The sequence below is a fragment of the Ailuropoda melanoleuca genome, chromosome 10 (genome assembly GCF_002007445.2).
Source record: "Ailuropoda melanoleuca isolate Jingjing chromosome 10, ASM200744v2, whole genome shotgun sequence".
In the NCBI taxonomy this organism is placed as follows: Eukaryota; Metazoa; Chordata; class Mammalia; order Carnivora; family Ursidae; genus Ailuropoda; species Ailuropoda melanoleuca.
In genome coordinates, this window is record NC_048227.1 from 55,806,352 (window position 1) to 55,828,075 (window position 21,724).

At 39.1% G+C, this 21,724-nt stretch overlaps 1 long non-coding RNA gene across 1 annotated transcript in view; it reads right to left on the reverse strand.

Annotated features, from left to right (window-relative positions):
• Positions 1-21,724, reverse strand: part of LOC117804245 — a 164,893-nt gene that overhangs the window by 31,556 nt on the left and 111,613 nt on the right. The window lies entirely within an intron of this gene.

The following is a 21,724-nucleotide window of genomic DNA, read 5'->3' on the forward strand; positions in this document are numbered from 1 at the left end:
AGTCTGGTGTCTCGCGGGTGCTGACCGCGAGTCCGCCTGCTCCGCCGTGCAGGTGGCCCGCCCACCGCCTGCCACCAGCCGCCCCGCGCACGCTCCTGGAGCTCCCGGTCTCAGCCTCGATCCAGTGAGCACACCAGAGCTCCGGAGCTCCGTGAGATGCTTGGTGGAGCACGNTGGTGGAGCACGCTCCCGGCTCACGGACTCAGTCTGCTGTTTCCAGAGTGCGGGTCCGCGGTCCGCCCGCTCCCCGGTGCAGGTGGCCCGCCAGCCGCCCTGCACGCGCTCCTAGAGCTCCCGTTCTAAGTCTGCTGTCTCGCGGGTCGACACATGTGTTTCTAACTCAAGGTCATGCTTGTACTTCCCTGCCTGGGAGGCTTTTCTCCTCATCTACATGGTTTGCTCACTCATTTCACTCAGGATTTCACTCAAATGATTTCCTCTTTAGAAAGGCTTTATCTGATTACATTAGCTAAAATAACACTACACCTATATTCTATTCATTCATTTTGTATCTCCTAACCTGCTTCATTTTTCTTTGTGGCATTTATTAGTATCTGATCTATATTAGAATAGAATATATATTTATATTTGTTTACTTAATGGTTTATTTTTGTCTTTCTTACTAGAATATAAATATCAGAGGGAAGGGAGTTTGTCTGTCATTCACTATTTTAACTCTCTAATCTAGGAGGTGGTAGTCACTAGATAAATATTGGCTTAAGTAATTGAGTAAAAATTGCTTTATGAAAAATTTAAGTACATGGAGAAAATGTATAAAATAAGGTTAATCATCAAAATAGCTATTAATTACTCAATAGATTCCAGGCAGTTTGCTAAATGCTTTACAAGTACGATCTCTTTAATCCTTATGTGAACTTGAGAGCTAAGGGTATTGTGGTCTCCATTTAACAGATGAAGAAAGTAGAGTTTAAAAAGTCTAAGAAACCTGCTGCAGGTCACACACTAGTAGGTCAAAGAGCTGGAATTCTCACTGAAATTTCTCTGGTTCCAAAGTCCTAGGATACCAAATCATAATTATATAAACATTTATTCTTATTTATGACAGAGAAAGGGCTGGTGCTATTTCAATAGTATCCTGGAATAGATATCCTAGATGACATTCCAGATTAAAACAAATTCTTGGGTCGAGTCAAAATGTTTCATTGAGCTGGCACAAAAGTAAGGAATTCACCAAGCACATAAAAGAAGAGAGATAAACAAATGCTAAAAGCGGGTTCCAGACTGAGGAATTCTCACTACACCTGGGAACTTGGAACTGCTCCGACTACTGCTTATGAAAGATAAACGTCGGCTTCACCAAGGTCCCTATCTTTTCATGAAGCAGGAAGCGTCTCAAATGGCTGCATCCCCATGAAAGGGTGAATAAGAAATGAACCCTATTGTACAGGAGAGGTACAAAATAACTTGTATAATCTCTGGTTCTGGAAAGGAGGAAAAAGATGAATTCATAATCTCAGTGAGAATTCATAATCACATTATGGAAAGATGAACTTGGAATTCATACTTTCAAGATGAGAATTTAATTTATATGCTTTCCAGGTCATTGGCAGAAGGAGACACAAATCTACTCTAGAGAACTGGAAGTTCAACGCAAGCCTCAAAGGATTCTTATGGGAAAATTAGCAACTCACAGTCACAAATCACAAAACACATTAAAAAAGAGCACACAAAAATAATTTCAAAGAGCAGATACTGGCAACAGACTCTGAAAGATTTAACCACTTTGATTTGTCTAATGTTTAATATAAACTAAATTTGAAGAAATAAAAGAGAAGTTGAAAATACGAATAGAGAACAAGCAGAAATTTTTTAAAAACCTAATAGAATGTCTAGAAATTAAAAAAGGGAATACCCGAAAATAAATTTTGGTCAATCACTTCATCAGGGGATGGAATACAATTGAATAGAGAATTTCTGAGCTGAGAGATGGAACTCTAGTCCAGAAGGCTATGGGGTGAACTGCTCAGCCAGCAGGCTCATTAGTGGAGCTGTTGGGGAAGTAGAGGACAGCCACCCAGGGCATTCTAGCAGGCTCTGTGGAAGCTGAGAACATCAGATCTCAAGTTGCCCCAGCATGGAAGCCATCAGGACAAATGCTTCCAGGTGCTAATCGGCAGCTCTGAAAAACAGTCAGTACCATTGGGATTCACCAAAGGACCAGCACGAGACCAGGATATCCTTTCCCCCTAATCCCACAACGCATAAGCCACATCTCTCCCTATATACACTTGGGAACCTTATTAAAAGGCAGTGGTCTCTCTGAGGATTCAAGGATTTTAATCAACATCAGATACTATTATCCAATTTTTAAAAAATGAGCAAATGATATTAATACGAAATTATATTGAAAATTTGGTCAATTTTTATCCACAAAGTGGTTGGGGTTGTAAATAAGACTATATCAGCTGTAGACAGAATTCTAGAGCTACATTTTCCTGGTACATCTAAATACATGACATTACTCCAATTTGTGTAATCTTTTATTTAAACTGGTTAAAATCCCATCTAATTCCATTCTAGTCTAGTTAGTCTTATTCTTTTTCCATTTATAGTACGGTTTGGGAGACAAAACTAAAGATAGAGAGAAAAAATGGTTTGATCACAAATGTCGTTTCAAGGCCCATGTCTCTAACACAGGTTTTATGTAGCACTTAGATCATTTGTTAAGTTGTTTGGTTCCTTGTGCCAGGTCAAGAGATCTGGTTTCAATAAAACTTTTACATAATTTTACAAGTTTAGTAGGGGGAGGAGAGAGCTAGAACTAAATAATGTTTCTCATTTCTGCTTATGTGAAAAATTCCCGGCATCTAGATGTCAGAGAGCGGAGCTCATTTGGGATGGGCCTGGGGTAAGTGTTCAGATGCTAGGGCAGCCTCAAAAATGCCCTGGGTCATTCTATTCTCTGTCTCAGGGCAGTGGTGTTATATGAATATAAAGGACAACCAACTGGGTAGTGAAAGGATGGGTCTTTGTACCCCAAATACGTACCCATTCTAGGTGGTGGAAGGCCAGCAAATGTCGAAAGACAGATGCTAACACAGAGTGACAAGTCACCTGAGGAGTCTGATGTCATTGTTCATTTTGCTGACTCATTGAGGCTACCAATCCTGCAGTCATGACTGACTCAATGGCTGAGGGCTGGTTAAGATATGACTTGATCCAAAGAGTACACAAATTATTTCCAGCAGCAGAGAGATATGATGGGATGAAAAGGGTTTTCTTTCTGGCATGGACTCGGTGGTTATATGCTGAGCTCGGAGGAGAACCAGGCAAGAATCTTTCAAGTTAGCTCATATATTTCATATTGCTCTCATTCCTGAGTCAGAAAGAATAGCTCACAGAAGAATTCAGGCAGGTCAGACTCTTAGATCCATACTGAGAGGCATGGTGGATGTTGTTAAATCCAGCGTCTCTCCTGCAATTGGATCCTACTCCCGGCTCCTCGACTCCTGCTTCATACAGGACATTCCCTCCTCCAGCCCTGCCATAACCAGGAGCCCACTCCCTCATGAGGGGACATGTTTGTTTTCTGGACCAAGGGCTGTCTTTGTTACAAGGGAGCCTGATGCTTAATTCATGTGACTTGCGTCCAATTTGACTACTGGGACCGCCCACAGCAAGTTTTCCCCTCACCTAAACAGCATTCTTGTTTTCACCTATAATGCTCAATTGTTATCTCCGTTGACTTTGAATATAACCTATCCAAATTTGGCTACTGTTCTAGTAGAATTATCTTTCCTGACTTGTCATTTTGTTGCTTTGAAATTTCTTCTTTACTCTGTTAAAGTCTATCTTAAATACCACCTTTAAATAAACAATCTATCCGTTGATAGGTGAGCGGATAAAGAGGTGGTGATATAGAATATTACTCACCCATCAAAATCCATGTCGCAACAACATCAATGGAGCTAGAGAGTATAACGCTAAGTGAAATACGTCAGTCAGAGAAAGACAAATACCATATGATTTCACTAATACGTGGAATTTAAGAAACAAAATGAGTGAGTGAAGAAAAAAAAAAAGAGACAAATCAAGAAACAGACTCTTAACTGTAGAGAACAAACTGATGGTTACCAGAGGGGAGGTTGTTGGGGGGATGGGTGAAACAGGTGATGGAATTAAGGAGGGCACGTGAGATGAGCACAGGGTGATGTATGGAAGTATCGAATCACTGTACTGTACACCTGGAACTAATATTACACTGTATGCTAACTAACTGGAATTTAAATAAAAACTTTTTAAAAATTTAAAAATGATACTAAAACATTGAAAATGTGTCAAAAATATGTATAATAAATTTAATCTGATTCACTGAAAACTTAATGTTGGATTCACCACAAGCTATAAGGAATAAATAAACAAAATAATTAAAATCTCCAACAAATTAAACTTACGTATAACGAAGACAAAGAAGATGAGCTCCTTCTACCCTTCTTCCTTTAGGAAGAAATTTCTTACTTCTTTTTGGTTAATGACTAAGTCTATCCAACTTCTTAAATAGTTCTAAAAATTTATTTCTACCTCTTCATTCCTACCATCACTCTTCACTAAGATTTTATTATCTCTTGCCTATATGCTTTTTTTTTTTTTTAAAGATTTTATTTATTTGACAGAGATAGAGACAGCCAGCGAGAGAGGGAACACAAGCAGGGGGAGTGGGAGAGGAAGAAGCAGGCTCATAGCGGAGGAGCCTGATGTGGGGCTCGATCCCACAATGCTGGGATCACGCCCTGAGCCGAAGGCAGATGCTTAACCGCTGTGCCACCCAGGGGCTCCATCTCTTGCCTATATTCTTATGAAATTAAAAAGAAACCAAAGGGAAAGAGATCAGTTGTTGGAGGCAAACGATGTGCCAGGCAGCTTGTCATACGGTGGATATAGCAACGAATAAGATACAGTTCCTGTCCTAAAGGAGCTCATAGTCTAAATGGGGGATGGTAGTGTAAACAATAGTTGTATTAAAGTGTGATTAGGACAACAAAAGCAACAATATGAGACACAGCATTAGCGATGAGGAAAAGAGTGATTAACTCCCATGTAGAGGTATTAGAGAATGCTTTCCAGAAGTCACTCTGAGCTGCCAGTTAAGGAAAGCATGGCAAGGCATGCTTCCTTAACTGGAACAGTAGAGAAGGAACAGTAGCAGGTACTTGGCCTGCTGTGGATGGTCTGGCCCCTGCCTACCTTTTCCATCCTGTACCTCACACTCATGGGCTCAGGCACTATAAAAATGCTTATGGTTCCCCCATACGTTCCATGTGGTTTTATGACTTTCTACTTTCGTGTTGTTCCCTTCATTTCCTTCCTTTATCTTGTAAGTGATGATAACTAGGGAAGATTTTTAAGCAAGGGAGAAACATAGTCAAATTTTGTTTTAGAAATATTTTTAAAGCTCTATTGGGGCTGAATTGAAGGAGAAAGAGACTGTAGTTAAAGAGGCCAATGACATTAGTGCTGTAAGAGTTAACAAGACCCTAATCTAAGGCAGTTGCCTTAGGACAGAATGGATATGAAAGATATTTAAAAGATACACTCAAAAGTACCTGATTTTTTGAATGGGATGAGTATGGAGAAGAAGAAATAGGATGGGGCGAGAGGAATCTATGATGCCCTTTAGGTTTCTGCTGTCAGATACTGGGCATTTGGCATTGCCACCAGCCAAGGTAGGAAATACAGGAGTCCAGGCCATTTCAGGGGAAGATTAATTCCATTCTGGGGACTACTTTTGGGTAGAGATGGTAGTAAGTAGCTGGATTTCAGGAAAGAGGTCTGGGTTAGGGATTTACATTAAGAGGCATCATCAAATTGGGGTTAGTTAAAATAAAGAGAATGCATTCATTTATTATTTGAAAGATTTTACTTGTTTATTTTACACACACACAGAGAGAGAGAGAGAGAGAGAGAGCAAGAGAGCACAAGCAGAGGGGCGATAGAGGGAGAGGGAGAAGCAGGCTCCCCACTGAGCAGGGAGCTGCTCAGGACCCTGAGATCATGACCTGAGCCAAAGGAAGATGCTTAATGGACCGAGCCACCCACACACCTCAAGAGAATGCATTTAACAAGCAGAGAAAGTATGGGTAAAACTCATGGTTAACTTGTAAGGGACAGAATGCTACAGTTCCCAAAATAAATGTCAATTTCTCCAACTTCAGGTGACTAACAATGACCTATCTAGGACAGGAAAGGACTCAGACTGAGGCCCTTAAACACTGGCCACCTTGAAAATACGGTCGTCTTACTGGATGTGCCATCTGACAATGACATACAGTTCAATGAATAAGGTGCTTTCTTCTCTAAGTAATTACAGTAAGACTTGCAAACTTAAGAAAGATAACAAATTGTGAAATTATTTTGAAATTAAGGGTGTGGTATAATAACAAATGTGAAAAAAAAAAGGAGTAATAGTCTTTACAGTCTGATAGAAGAGGCATAGCAGAATGCCCATATTTTCCCAGTTATTATCCTAGCTAGGGCTTACTAACTTGCCAACACAATGCATTGGTGAAGTTGGCGAGTAGAGACTATCTTTCGATAGTAAAGAGAGACACCTCTAGCAACTATAGAGAAATACAGTCTCTGTTAACATCACTCAGTGACATTTATTCTGATGAGCACATAGTAAAGACTTAACAAATTCTTGTTAATCAATGACTTAAATGTTTACCAAGCAGTCTTCTTTCTTTTTTTTTTATAATTTTTATTTTGTTATATTAGTCACCATACAGTACATTCCCAGTTTTTGAAGCAATTTCATTTGCCTTTCCAATTAAATTGGCCTTTTGGAAAGAGAAAAATTATGATGCCGGACTTGGATATGTAAATGTCAGGGATATTCCTCCTATGTATCTGACACATAAGAAGTGCTCAATGAATATTTTTAATGTATTTTTAATTTAAATTCAATTGATTAACATATATTATTTGTTTCAGGGGGACAGGTCTGTGATTCATCAGTCTTATATAATAGCCAGTGCTCATTACAACCCATATTGAGGGAGGAAAGAAAAGACAGAAAAGAGTGGGAAGAAGAAGGAAGGAAAGGTTAAATTAATGTCCTCATACACATTTGTGCTCAAGAGCAATGTGGTTCAAGACTGGTTGGTGTAAGCAGTGTGCGCTAGGACAGTGATTTCTAACTTTGACTGTGTCTGATCATTTGAAAAGCTTAAAAATAGAGAGAAACTCAGTAAGGCTCCACCCCAGGGCCATTTTTTTTTTTTTCAGAATTTTAGGAGGTGACATCAGGGTATCTATACGTTTATAAACCTCTGTTGATGTATCGCTGTCCTCAGATCTGGCAGATGCTGGATACATTAATTCATGAAGTTCTAGGTTTGTAGAATTGAGAGGTCAGTTCTTGAACCCAGGGTATCCTCACCAACATAGAGGATACCTTGAGGCTCCCCTAATGAATCTGCTGGATCTTGTTGTCTTAACTGTGGCAAAGTCCTAATTATCTGCACCTTGCTCACAATAAATAAATTTAAGCTACCTAGCAAATCGGAGTAGAAACCTGAATTGATTTTTGACCAAATCTGTTTGGGAAATTACTGATTGTATCAAGCTTGACTATACTTCTCTAGCGGTGCTAGCCTAGAAAGAGTTCTTAGGCTCTTGCTGTTGTAGTGTCTTAAACTTCTAGCTCCTCTGCAACTATTAGGATAAATGAAATGGTGAAACACTTTTCATATAAAATATTAGATACCTAATAATTGTTCATAAAGTTGTAAGTACTCAAATTTATATTTTAACTATATCTTTACAGTTTATCCTGTATCTTTGAGTACCAAACATTCTCTAAATGACGGAGACTAGTTTGAAGCACGTATTTGTTTTCCCTTCTGAAAATTTTTATTTTTACTTTCCAATGAATTCATAAAAATAGATTTGCCTAGAATTTTAAAAAATAAGGTTTTACTGCCACAAATCTCAGAAAATGTTTTTCTTTTCAGATTCGCTTTCTTTGTATGGTAACAGTCTTGTCTAGATACAAGAATGCAATCAATGCTTTTATGATAGAAAATCAGCCAAGTGGAAATCCTTCCTTAATTCCAAAGATAAACATTGCATTCATTTACTGCCATTGTTGATTTTTCCAAATTCAGGTTATCTTTTTGATGGAAAAAAGTTGGGCTTTATTTGAACAGACTGTTCATAAATGTCACTGGAATTGGAGTTGGAAGGGGAGAGGCTCCTTAGATCATCATTAGAAGCATAAAGTTGTGCCTGACAGGAAGGACGGGCTCAACAATAACCAGCCTTGAGAACGATCTTCCAGAGAAGGATGGTTCATAACCCCAACGGAAAGCACCCCCTGACACCAGACACACGGCTCAGAGTCATACACACATTGATGCTCGGGGGCAAATGTTGCCTTGCTCAGTGGCAGAATTTCTAGTCCATGCATAAAAATACACACTTCATCTATACAGGAAGCATCCCTCATCATTAAGTAACCTGGGAGGAAAAAAGGCAGTTTTCAGGAAAAACATTTATAAAATGCCAAAATAAAACTTCCTAAGTATTTTCTACACATTCCTCCTTTATGATGACTTGCTGTTTACAAGTGATTAAGATTTCTCGACATAGTTGATAATGATTCATAAGACAAATTCAGAAGAAGATAGTCATCACTATGGATCCACATTCACAAGTTTATTGCATTATATACACATACATATGCAAACCCATTCACTAATAAGACGGGCGATCAATATTCTTGAATAGTTCCTATATTTAAGACTTTCTTTCACAAGTGGAGGTGGTGGTAGAGCCATCAGGGTTCCAGTAACAAATGTGATGGCATATTTAAAAAATATTTAACTGAAATTAGTTCAAAGGAAGGGTTATTTATACTGGCATGATCAAGATTAAGGAAACCAACAAGGAGTGGTGAAACACCAAGGGACTGTAAACCAGTAGGAAAATATTACTCTCACTGGGCCTGCGTGAACAAGGAGAGCAGTGTAACCAGAACATGGGAGCCCCGGAGATGTGGGAGAAGGCCTCCAACAGTAGTTGTGGCTGTAGAGAAACTTGTGAGGCAGGGAAGGAGCCATGATGGGAATAGGAGGGTGTCTCCGTCTCTTCATTCCCAACTCTTGGATGTGCCGCTGATGCTTTCCTTTGGCCCAGCCCATGAGGAAGTGGAGGGCAAGGAAGTGGATGATGCAGCCCAGTTAGTCCTTAAGACCCAGAGTAAAGCAGAGTATAGAGTTGGAGAGGTAAATGGAGAATAGCCATCTCAATGGGAGAGTGAACATACACAGAAGAGTTTACTAATGATGCAAAGCTACAAATGGCAAACATTAAATCTAGGGAGGATAGTGTGAACAACAGGGCAGAGCACAGCCTTAGAGCACAGCACTTTAGAGGCTGATAGGGATTCCTTCAAATCTAAGCCCTACCACCCACTACTGTACCTGTGACCTGGCAAGTTACTAAACCTCTCTGTGCCTCAGCTTCATTCAGATGTAAGTAATAGTGCTTATCATATAGACTAGTCTCATTCTAGGACTACGACGGGATAACATATCAGTCTTTGTGTTTGGTACCTGGCACAGAGTAAGCACGCTATCAACATTAATTACTGTCGTCATCATCAATAGAGTAGTTTAGCAGAAGAACTTACCAATGGCGACAGGGGTGAGAGAAGGATGGGCAGAATTTGCAAAGGTAGGAGGAGAGCGGAAGGAATTCTGGAGAGGTTTAGTGGGAAGGGATGGCATGAATGGATTAGGAAGCAGGGCATATTCATGAGGTTGTATCAAGAACATGAGATTTGGATTGGGAGAGAGAAAGTGTAGGAGGGGCTGGCCCTTGAATGTCAAGTCAAAAGTTTGGCTTTTATCTTGTGCACTGTGGGAAACAAACAAACAAAAAAGTTAAAGGAAATCCAAAGTAAGATTGGTATTTTTATTTTTACTTATTTTTTTAAAGTTTATTTATTTTTAAGTAATCTCTACACCCAACATGGGGCTCGAACTCACGACCCCGAGATCAAGAGTCACACACTCCTCTGCTGAGCCAGCCAGGCATCCCAAGAGTAGTATTTTTAGAATGTGGTATAATGTGTGTGTTTATAATAACAGGTTATTGAAAAGACTTTGTAATGTTTGATCATTCGTTTCTTACAACTTACAAATTTTAAATAGAATAGTTATTCTTTGGTTCATAGGGGAAACAAGGGCTTTTCATGATAAAAGCATAAAGATTTTCAGGACTTATAATCTTCTAGTTCTTGTGTTTTATAGGTTTAACGCATTTAATCTTCAATAAACAATCTTATGAAGAAATTCTATTCCCATTTTCAAGCGAGAAAATTAAGGCCCAAGGCATGTAAGTAACTTACGGATCACATCCAATGAACAAGGGTTAATGGTAGAATCCTGGTTTGTGCAAAGGTAGCTGTGCTACATGCTTCCCCAGAAAGACACACGCACGTGCACAGCATCAGTTACTGAAGTTGGATCTCAACGACGACATTTCGACTTGCGCTACGGTGCATATCGTCTGTGTATCTTATCATTTGTATATTTTCAAAGTCCTTTACCATTTATACATGCAACACCCATGCTCGTATATGATTGTCACCATGAAGAAACACATTTGAAGTGGTTAGCTAGTTTGTTCAAAGTCTCCAATTAGTAGGCAGGACAGTTGGGACTTAAATGCAGATCCTTAAAGTCCGAACTCTGGATTGTTCTCATCAGGGAAAAGAGGTTGGGTTCGGAGCAGAAAATGTAAAAGAGACATCTGGTTATTTACATATTGATAATTTACAAAGCACAAGTTGTCTCTCTGAGCACATGTTGGATATTATATACAGGAAAAAAATTATCTCTGTCCTTAAGGTACTCCTCGTTTGGAGCGGGGATGAAAAACTGAAGCAGAACGAGTGGGGCCATCATCCTGTGAGTACAGCTACTAGGTGAGCACTGGGAAAGGCGCTGCTCAGCCTGGAGTGGGAGGAGATAGCAGTTTGGGTGGCTCATGACAGGTGTGTGGGAAAGATTCACTACAGAAGTGACATAAGCTGAATTTCGAGGAACATATGTGTGGAGGCGGCAAAAGCAGAAAGCTCACGCAAGCATTTGGAGGCTCGGAGCACAGAGCACGGGGTTGGTGCATGAAGCCGGATCTGGTGGGAGCATGGGGTAAAAAGATGAGGTTAAAGACCAAATCCAGGACCTTATGCTCCAGGGTGAGGGACTGGGACTTCAGCCTACATAGTAGGAGAGTGATGTGCTCACATGTGTGTTTTTAACAGCCTCACTCTGGGAGCAATCGAGGGGACGAGCTGAGGTTGGAGGAGGCTACGGGGAGGATATGACTGGTGGTTGAACTGCAGGCTGGACCTGGGCAGTCAGAGGCTCCCCACCCCTTCCCCGGTCCAGGGAGTGTATGTTCTCTCCACCACCCCACAGTGGGCGCCATTTTCAAGGACGCAGCCTTGAAAGAGTAAGGTGTCGTTGAAACCATCCGGACTGTGTACACGACTGCACCCACTAGAAGCCTCTTAAGATCATTAAAATAAACTTTGAAGATTCTGGCCGGCAGGTGCAGAAATCTATTCGTCTTGCAGCTGCCCAAGACAAACCTCAAAAGCAAGTCTCCTCACGTCCTAAACCTACTCCCTGCTAACCCAAAGCCGTCCTCGTCTTTCCTCGGTCTCGCCTTGTCCTCTACCTACAGGGGCCAGTTTGCCAACTGATAGTTGGAGGCTCAGACACTGGGTAGGTGGCTTCTGGCAACAGTCCTGAGAGAAAGCATGGCACGGACATGTACAGGGCGCATGCAAGGACAGACAGATTTAAGAGTGAGCGGGAGGTGGAATTTTCAGGGCTGAGGCCCTGGATGCAGGAGGAGGGGAAGGAGAAGATGTCTAGAATGGGCAACTGTAGAATTTAGTGGAAGTAGAAAATGCAGTGATGACAAAGGGGGAGGGGTCACGCGGGAACGTGGAGATGCGTTCTGCATATTCTATGGTGGAGCCGCCTGCTCACGATCCAAGTGGAGATGTCTCATAGGAAGTTAGACACGTGCTTGGAGGCAGAAAGTAGTACTGGCAAGCGGTAAAGGTTTAGAAGTCAGCAACACAAAATTGGTGCTTCACATAATAATAGTTCCGAATATTAGCTGATGACCGTATGCTAGGCATTAATCTCTCAGCATGCCAAATGTTTTACTGTCTCCTTTAACCATCACAAAATTTTTTATGAGGGACATGATTTCCTGCATTTTATGGGAGAGTTAACTGAGGTTCAAAAAATTTATGATATTAATATGGACATCATGAGGAAGGATGAATTAGGGAGATTATGTAGAAAAGAAAAGAAGGTACAGAGAATAGATTGGCGGTTGGCAGAGACAGGCGGAACAGACTGGGCAAAATGGGTGATGGTGGTCAAAGATTGAAACTTCCAGGTATAAAATAAATAAGTCCTAGGGGTGTAATGTACAGTGTGGTGACTGTAGTTAACAATACCATATCGTATAGTTGGCAGTTGCTAAGAGAGTAGACCTTAAAAGTTCTCATCACAAGAAAAATAAATTTGTAAACTATGTAGGGTGGTGGATGTTAACTAGACTTCTTGTGGTGATCATTTCATAGCATACACGTGTATCAAATCATTATGTCGTACACCTAAAATTAATGTAATATTATAGTCAGTTATATTTCACTTAAAAAGAAGATCCCATACCGCTCAGAAGGCTAAGGAATAACTGGAACAAATGCTTACTGAATGCCTGTTATGTGCCAGGCATGATTCTAATTGTTAGAAATGTTTCCTAGAATTGAAGCAACCTGTTCCTTAACTTAAAACAAACAAAAAACCCTACTTCTGAAAATTATAATATTTAAAAATGTACCTGGTCAGAATTCACAGTGGAAGTTTGTTTCCCTATCCCAAGTTATGGGTAGGACTTTGAAGAGCAAGGAAATGTTAGAGAATTAATGCCGAGTTATTTATTAGGAAAAGAAAGATTTTTAGATTTCAGTCAGAAGCGAAAGCTCTTTGAGGGCAAGTTAGCAGAGGGTAATAACGTAGAACCTGGCATTTGAGCTTTGTCTCTACTCTTCACTAACTTTTTCATTTACTAAGTAATCCACTTAGTAAAAGCTCAATAGAGTGTTAGTGTAGAGTGAAATAATACCTACCATAATACATCGTTTGGCACAAGGTTAACACAAACTGAAGGTAGATATCATTAGAACTAACTCTGAAACAGATGTAGCCTTGTATGGCATTCAATATAGATTTCGTGAATCTCAGTAACAGTAGAGATCACTTATTGAGGGCTAACCATATGCCAGAACCAGCATCAAGAATGTTACAAACAGTATTTTATTTATCTACCATTATCGATGGTTCTTGGCCTCCTATCAAGCTTAAAAGATTGTTATTATTTAACACGAGGAGCTGGAGTCTCATAAAGGTTAAATGACTTTCCCCAAGTCATATAGCTAACAAATGTAATCCAAAGAAATGATGATCCAATTCCAGTCTATGTCTTCTCAGAGACAGAAATCATTGGTAGGCAGCTCAAAGAAAGTCCTTCACACCTTCATCTAAAATCACGTGCCTGTTTTGCCCATACCGTATGCTTTTCAGCAAAATCTCTCTGCATATGTGCCTTATTGTTTTCATCCCTTTCTACAGAACTTTTTGTCATCTTCCTCACCATCATCCTCATCATTCTCAAAATATGAGTGGCCACGGGCAAGGCAAGGCTGAATCAAAAACAGGACATAAACAGACATGGTTGTGTTTCTTACCAACTTATAGCCTAAGAGGATAAAAAAATTACTCAGACTGTCCAGTTGTCTCTGTGGAGTTAACAAGTCAAACATTGTGCAACAACACAGGAAGAAAGGATGTCCTAACACACGAATTGGGGGGAAAAGTGAATTTAGAGGAAATGACAGAGCTGACTTAGCCAGGGATACTGTCACCTCTTCTAAGTAGTTAATATAAAAGATTTCATGGAAGAGGTGGAATTTCAGGAAATGTATGTTAATTTCACATTTCACTGTATGAATCATTGTGCCTGGATTCCACAGGATTTGTATGCAAATAATACGCTAGCTTTTAAACGATAGGAAAAAACCCATGATGGCTATCTGTGGTTTCCTCAGGGTAGTAAGTCGACTACTGTGTGGTTTCCATAATGTTCACTCACATAAATTATCTGGATTATAATATTACAGAAATACATTGGATAAAATATTTCTGGTCAAATATAAAACACTTAAATTTCAGTATTTGCTAAGTTTCTATTGAATTTTGTCCCTTATTTAGTAGAGAAAACACAGTTTAGATGGATTATATTATCATGGGAAATATTATCCATTACGATGATTAAGATGGTTAGCTTTTCTTTTTTCTTTTTTTTTTTTAAACAACACAAGGTTATTCTTTTTTTTTTTTTTTTTTTTTTTTAAACAACCCAAGGTTTTTTTTTTTTTTTTTTTTTTTAAGATTTTATTTATTTATTTGACAGAGATAGAGACAGCTAGCGAGAGAGGGAACACAAGCAGGGGGAGTGGGAGAGGAAGAAGCAGGCTCACAGCAGAAGAGCCTGATGTGGGGCTCGATCCCATAACGCCGGGATCACGCCCTGAGCTGAAGGCAGACGCTTAACCGCTGTGCCACCCAGGCGCCCCAAAGATGGTTAGCTTTTCTTGAAGCCAGGGCCTTTCCTCGGAATTGCTAAAGGAACTTTGCAAATATTTATGATCTAGAAAACAATGTATGTTACGCATTTAGCTTTACTACTACAAATAAAATTAATTTTAAATGTTCATACAGAGTCAAAGCTAGTTATGTTTACTTTTTACCACCAAAGCTTGATGTTTTCTTTTTTAATACTCAGATACTTGTTTTGGAATTAGTTTGCACAGTTTAGTGAGTTTTCTTTATTAGATTAGGAAGAGAAAACAGAACCCAAAATACAACCCAAACCAATAAAGCCATTAAATGTCTTCTTGGAGTCACACTTGACTATTGTGTGATTATAAAACTGTTTCTAATATTACATATATGTATGTATATTATATATGATATATATGTTCCTAATTCATATATATAAATGTAGCTATAGATATAGTCATATACTTTCTTCACATAGCTACATAAAATTACAGAGAATTAAATGATATAAAATATTAAGCATGACAATAGCAGCAATTATTATTTTTATCATTATATATATATTTAAAGGTTTTATTTATTTACTTGAGAGAGAGCAAGAGTGAGTGAGAGAGAAGGACAGAGAGACAGAGAGAGAGCACAGGAGAGGGAGAAGCAGACTCCCCACTGAGCAGAGAGCCCATGGTGGGGCTCCATCCCAGGACCCCAAGATCACGACCTGAGCCAAAGGCAGATGCTTAACTGACTGAGCCACCCAGAAGCCCTATGATTATTATATTTTCTTATCTGAAGACTGATTTTCAGCAAATGTCTCTTATAGGTGAGAAATCTACAAAGTCACTTATTAGGATAATGCTTACATTTTTTGGTTCGTTACAATCATCTGTTGGTTTTAACTGAAATGTTAAGTTCATTACCATCTTTAATAATGTGCTTACATTTCACAAGTATGAGTGAATTTTATTCTTTGGCAGCTCCTAACAGAAATTCACTCAATATGTTCATTCTTAACTGTAATCATGGCAAAGGATCTTCTTAAAATTAAGGGATTATTACCCTGCATAATGTATCTATAGCAGAACAGTAATTATTAACAAATCTTTTTTTTTTTTTTAACAATTCTTGATCTTTTATGACATTCATCCTTATTGGTCATTGGCCTCAAACAACAGATTCAAATATAATTACAGACTCGCTAGTCATTTGTACTAGGATTGATAATGCAAAATCATTTAAGCACATAAGTCTTCTTACATTTTTTATTTCTGAATCTCTAAGATTACTTTTCTGCTTTAGTTGATTATGCTACATTATTTCTCAGCAAGTGACAGGATATTATGAACTGAATTACCTATAGGTCTTAGTTTCCTGGGAAATTTTTCTACTGTGATACATTGTCTGACACATTAAATGAGAATGATTTGAAGAGTTTCTCTAGGAGTTAAAAATTTAATGAAATATGGCCATCTAAAGGCCCTTTAGATTACATTTCAAGACGGTCTCTGTAGCAAAATGTTCTCTCCAGGATGACATAGGTGATCACCCAGATATTGTTTCAGACTACGGTAAAGTAAGGATAAGATCATTCCCATTCCTTCAAAGTATTCAACCCCAAAGGGCTGTTCTGAAGAATTGCAGTAAGTCCACTCTGCACAAAGAGCAGGGAGTGGGGCTACAGAGGGATTACATGCCAGGTCTTCCTGGGAAAGTTACCTGGAGTTAAGAGGAAAGGAAATAAACCATGTCACAACTTGAATGCACTGTCATCGGAGTTTCCAAGTAAGAAATACTTGGCTATCAGACAACTGAATGAGACCAAGACTTGCAGCAGCTTATCTGAACGGTTTCTCTGAAGAGCTGTACACTTACGCCCTTGTCAAGACTTTGTAAAAAATATCAGTGGCAACATGCTTTGGGGGAAAAAAAAACATTCTCAGCCATTTGCTCCCATCAAGTCATATTTTCTCTTAAGAAATTGTAAAAAGATTGAATATCTCCATATTTGGTAATATTAAATGGAGGCAGAAATTACATTACATTATTGTTCATTTGATGTTATTCTGAACTAATTTTAGCAGACTGGAGCAGTAATGAGGAAGGAGAACATTATACACTTACACAAAGTTGAAGATTTTGAATTCATAAGTTGTCACATTTGAACACTCTATTGCTGCAACTTCTCTATTAAAATGGCAGTGCAATACAGAAAAAAAATTTTTCCTAAAAAAATAAAACATGTGATGCAAGGGCATGTTCTCAGTAGAAAAATGAGCAGGTAAATTCAAGATCATGCAAACACATGAGAGGAGAATATAGGGGAAGTTCAAAATCTTGTGATCAAAGAAGGCTATAGTCCAAATCCGTAAATGGTGTTGCTGTTTGAATGTTTGGAACTGTATGGGTGCTGATGGGACAGATGTGATCATCCAAATAAGATTCCAGGAAAACATCCTATTCTGTCAGCTATTTAACTACCTCCACAACCCACCCTCCCCTCCTTAAATGCATGATTTTCTCCCTTTTTAACCTAGAATAGGAAATATTTGAATATAGAATGGGGGGCTCACTGGAATACTGGAGTTTTGCCTCCAAATCTGCAATTGATAAACTTATTTACATTTGACAGAAATATATCTCTTCCCATTCATCCCACGTGATCACACGTGGATCAAATTAATGCTGGCCTTATTCTTATGTACCTGCCTAAGCCACAGGAAGCCATCTTTCAAGATGCAGCTTAAGATATCAAACCCTGGGGGTGATTCTTTTCTTAATAACTCCGATTTGGAGGCACCTGGATGGCTCAGTTGGTTGGGCATCTGCCTTTGGCTCAGGTCATGATCCCAGAGTCCTGGGATGGACCCCTGCATTGGGCTCCCTGCTCTGCAGGGAGTCTGCTTCTCCCTCTCCTTCTGTGCTCTTTCACTCTCAAATAAATAAATAAAATCTTTAAAAAAAAATAACTCCAATTTGGTTAACTGCACCTTCTGCTTATCTTCACACATACTCTTGTTCTGTCTGTATTGTGGTTACAATTTATTTGCTTGGCTCTGTTCTAGACTGCAAGTTTCCTGAGGACAGTGATTCCCACTATTAACACTTTCTCTCTAGCACCTGAGCAAGCCTGGCATAGGGAAGGTTCTCCAAACATACATGATAGAAGAATTCTGAGAACCATAAAGTTGGGTGTTATCATTTGTATTAAGGCTATTTTTTTCAGATTAATAACATTAAAAATGATCTTGAATACTGAGAAGTCAGAGCAAAAAATCATTTAATGCTGTTTTTTAAAAGCTTGGAAAATCAGCAAGGAAAGCAAAGGCTTATCCACCTACTTCGTAAGGTACTTTTATACCAGAAGTCTATTTCCGTGTGAACTCATGTCCTTAGAAAGAATAGACTTGCCGTGGGTACCTAATAGGAAGGTGTGCTTTGAAGAGCTGTTTTAAATCCGTGAAGCGACAAGAACTTTGTCATGAAAAGAGTAAGTGTCCAATTAGATGACACTAGTCTGGGCAAAATATTTCCTGGGGGATAGGTTCAAATTTGCATCCTGAAAAATCTGCTATTTTATTTTCTGATAACCAAAGCATGTGAAACACAATTTTAAAAGGCAAATATGCTATGACATGAGGCAGGATTACACCTGATGTGATGTGGAGAGGCAGCATTATTCACTGAATAATGGTCAGTCTCAGAGGCAAACCATTCTGGGTTCAAATCCCAGCTCCATCCTATAACTGCTTGAACTTTTTAAAAGATAATAGATTTTTTTTTTAATTCCTAAATTTCTTCATCTGTAAAGCAGGAAAAATAGTATCAATTTTGCAGGGCAAAACTAAACAAAAACAAAAACAACCCCCACAAAAACAAAACCCAGAAAACCATAAACAGGGCTTGACACAGTGTATCTTTGACAAATATTACTTGTTACCATTTTACTTCAGCGCATTTGTCCTGTTCATTACCACTAAGGATTCAGGCACAAATCTTAAACACTCTCTTTTGGGTCTTAGTGTGAGAAGCAGAGTTAAAATGATACACATCTGATTAGAAGGATGATTATAAGACTTTTTAGGGTGCCATGTCAGTATGAAGTCGTAAGCATAACGTATTATTAAATACTAACATGGAAAAATATTTTTCAAATTCGAAGACTAGAGAATGAAAATTGACAATGACAGAGGTCCAGGGAAGGGACCAAATTGTCCTTATGAGTTTATTTACTATACATTCCTTTTCTGGGAAAATGGATAACTAATCATTTGCCCAAGTGACACTTATAAAATTTAAGAGACAAAAAATTAGCCTGAACTCCCTCTGAGTTAGATGTTGAGCCCTTTCCCCAACGATCGGGAGTTCCCGAAGTGTGTTGCACTAAATATCATCTTTACGTGATGCAATAGGATAAGGAGTTCCACTGTCAAAGATAGAGACCTTTGGATTAAAGAGAATTCAGCAGTTCACTGCACTCTCCTAACATGGCAATGTGTGTTGTTGATAGGAAAGAAGGAAAACGTGCCTTATTTTCTAAAGTTACTTGACCAGGACCAATTACAACCAGTCAGACAAGATGAACACATGTAGGGGAAACTGCTTTATACCATGCCTATTGAAGAGCATAGATGTTTTAGTGGTGCTTAATAGCTCAAAATTCTGACTTAGCCCCTGGATTTCTGTTCAGCAGCCAGCTGCCATATTGCACCCAAGTCTCCCTGAAAATGAAGAGTCCTGATGAGTTCACACTTTCACAAAGACCCAAGAAAGTGGAGAAATTTATTTTAATTTTTAAAATGTTATAATTTGGAGAGAATAATCTACAGTTTTGCACCTGTGCATCATTTAAAAAATTGTCTTGCTTTAAACTTTTAAACAGAAGTCAAAATAAGCCATCCCTTATGTTTTTGAGTTGTATTGAATATGTTTGGGGAGCTTTTGGGGACATTTTGGAAAAGGGAGATGGATGTCACCATGTGGAAATAATAGTGTTTTTGGAAAATTAATTAAAGGAATATTATTTTGTGTTATGTGCCCTCATTCCCAGGGGACCCATTCAGGAAAATAAAAAAGAAAACCTTCCCACCATTGGTGAAACAAATGAAAGATTCTCTTTTCACTGGCTTACAAAATAATCCCCCAAATATTTAGCAACAGTATTTTTATTTCTCTCATTTCAAATGCTTCTTAGAGATAAAAGACTGAATTTACAAGTGGAAAATAGCCATATATACAATTTCAGCCATCCAAATTGAAAACTGGTAGCATCCCACGTTTTTAATTAATAACATTGATGCCATTCACATTCACTCATATGGGATTAATGCTGGTGAATGCGCTATAATTTCATTCTAAACAGGACTGCCAAGCAGAGAACAAGCTATAGAGGCAGATGTAATAGATATGTTTCTGTGATTATAGTTTTATCCTAAGATTATTAAAATGCATAGCTGGTGTAAAGGAACTGTCAATGTAAGGATATACCCATATCCTAAAAGATGATGGCCAGCCGAAAGGAAGAAGAATGCCTCCAATGGCAGGGCCAGAAATAATTCCAGCTACTTAACTGGGTGCCCAGATGGTCCTGGGTTTGAATCCCAGTCCTGCACTTGATAGCTTTGTGAACTTTGACATCTGTCTTAATTGTTTCCTCAGCCTCTTTTGCTTATTTGTAAGATGTGGATAATCATGCCCGTTTCTCAGAGGTGTGGTGAGGTTGGAATTAGATCCTGCATGTAAAGAATAAATGTTCTCACATGGTCTAATGACTCAATAACTTCTCTCTTTAACTGCAACAAAAATGGGGTGGGGGGGCGCCTGGGTGGCACAGCGGTTAAGCGTCTGCCTTCGGCTCAGGGCGTGATCCCGGCGTTATGGGTTCGAGCCCCACATCAGGCTCCTCTGCTATGAGCCTGCTTCTTCCTCTCCCACTCCCCCTGCTTGTGTTCCCTCTCTCACTTGGCTGTCTCTATCTCTGTCAAATAAATAAATAAAATCTTTAAAAAAAAAAATGGGGTGGGGGAGGGGGGCTGATAACTTGAGAAACTTTTTGTAAAACTGAGGGATCTGCTCTGCGTGGTGGAGTCAAACAAGCCACGATCCTTGCAAATGTCCCTCAGAAACACTGCACTATATTTTATCTGTCTCTTGACTCTTATCCCCATGCTCACCGTGAGGATTATCTACCGAGAAGTGAGCAAAAAAGGTCTGTGTCCTACTTCAGAGATTTTGACATTTATAGGTTTACTCGATAACGCCAGTGAAATGTCTGAAAAACAAGACAAAACAAAGTAGTCTTTAGTCTGAAAAAGCAGAGGTTGAGGAGGGGTCTGTGAAATCATCCAACCTGGGGTGGGGGCTGGGGAGGAAGATTATAGATGTGTTTTACAACATCTGACTTAATAGGAGGCAGGAAATAACCTGTAAACCTCAACGGACAGAAACTGGGCTCAAATAAGAACAAACTCTTTCACAGTGAATAGTAAATATATACTTGTTATCCTCAAAAGATAGTTTAGACTGAAACATAAATCACTTTCTAAACAATTAGCTAAATTCATAGATGACGGATCCATAATGTGCTTCTGAGAGAAATCAGAATGCTTGTGGTTTATCTAGAATCTTTTGAGGTCAGGATGATAGTGGGAAAGCCCCTCCCACACGACATCCCTGGCCCAGCATTGTATTAATTTTGTTATTTTTAAATTTTAATGCTTTTACCTAGAGGAGAGTTTTTGACCCATTTGTAATGGCAGTTTGGCTGTCGTATAAGATGAACAGGTTATCGGGAAGTCAGTCTCGTGTTCAGCTACCTCCGGCCCTTCTACTCTCTGCACACACACTGGGTTAGAGACAGTTACTCAAGTTCCTGGAGACAGCTGATCCCAGCCAAGAAACCATAACTCAGCTTCTACTCATCGAGCTCGGACTAAAGTGAACAAAGCATGACGGATAGATAACGTTCTTCATCCATGTCAAAGTATCATGACCAGAGCTTCGGGTAGCAATTTGTTTGACGTTAGCCTGTTTATTTACTGATTTTAGCCTAATTT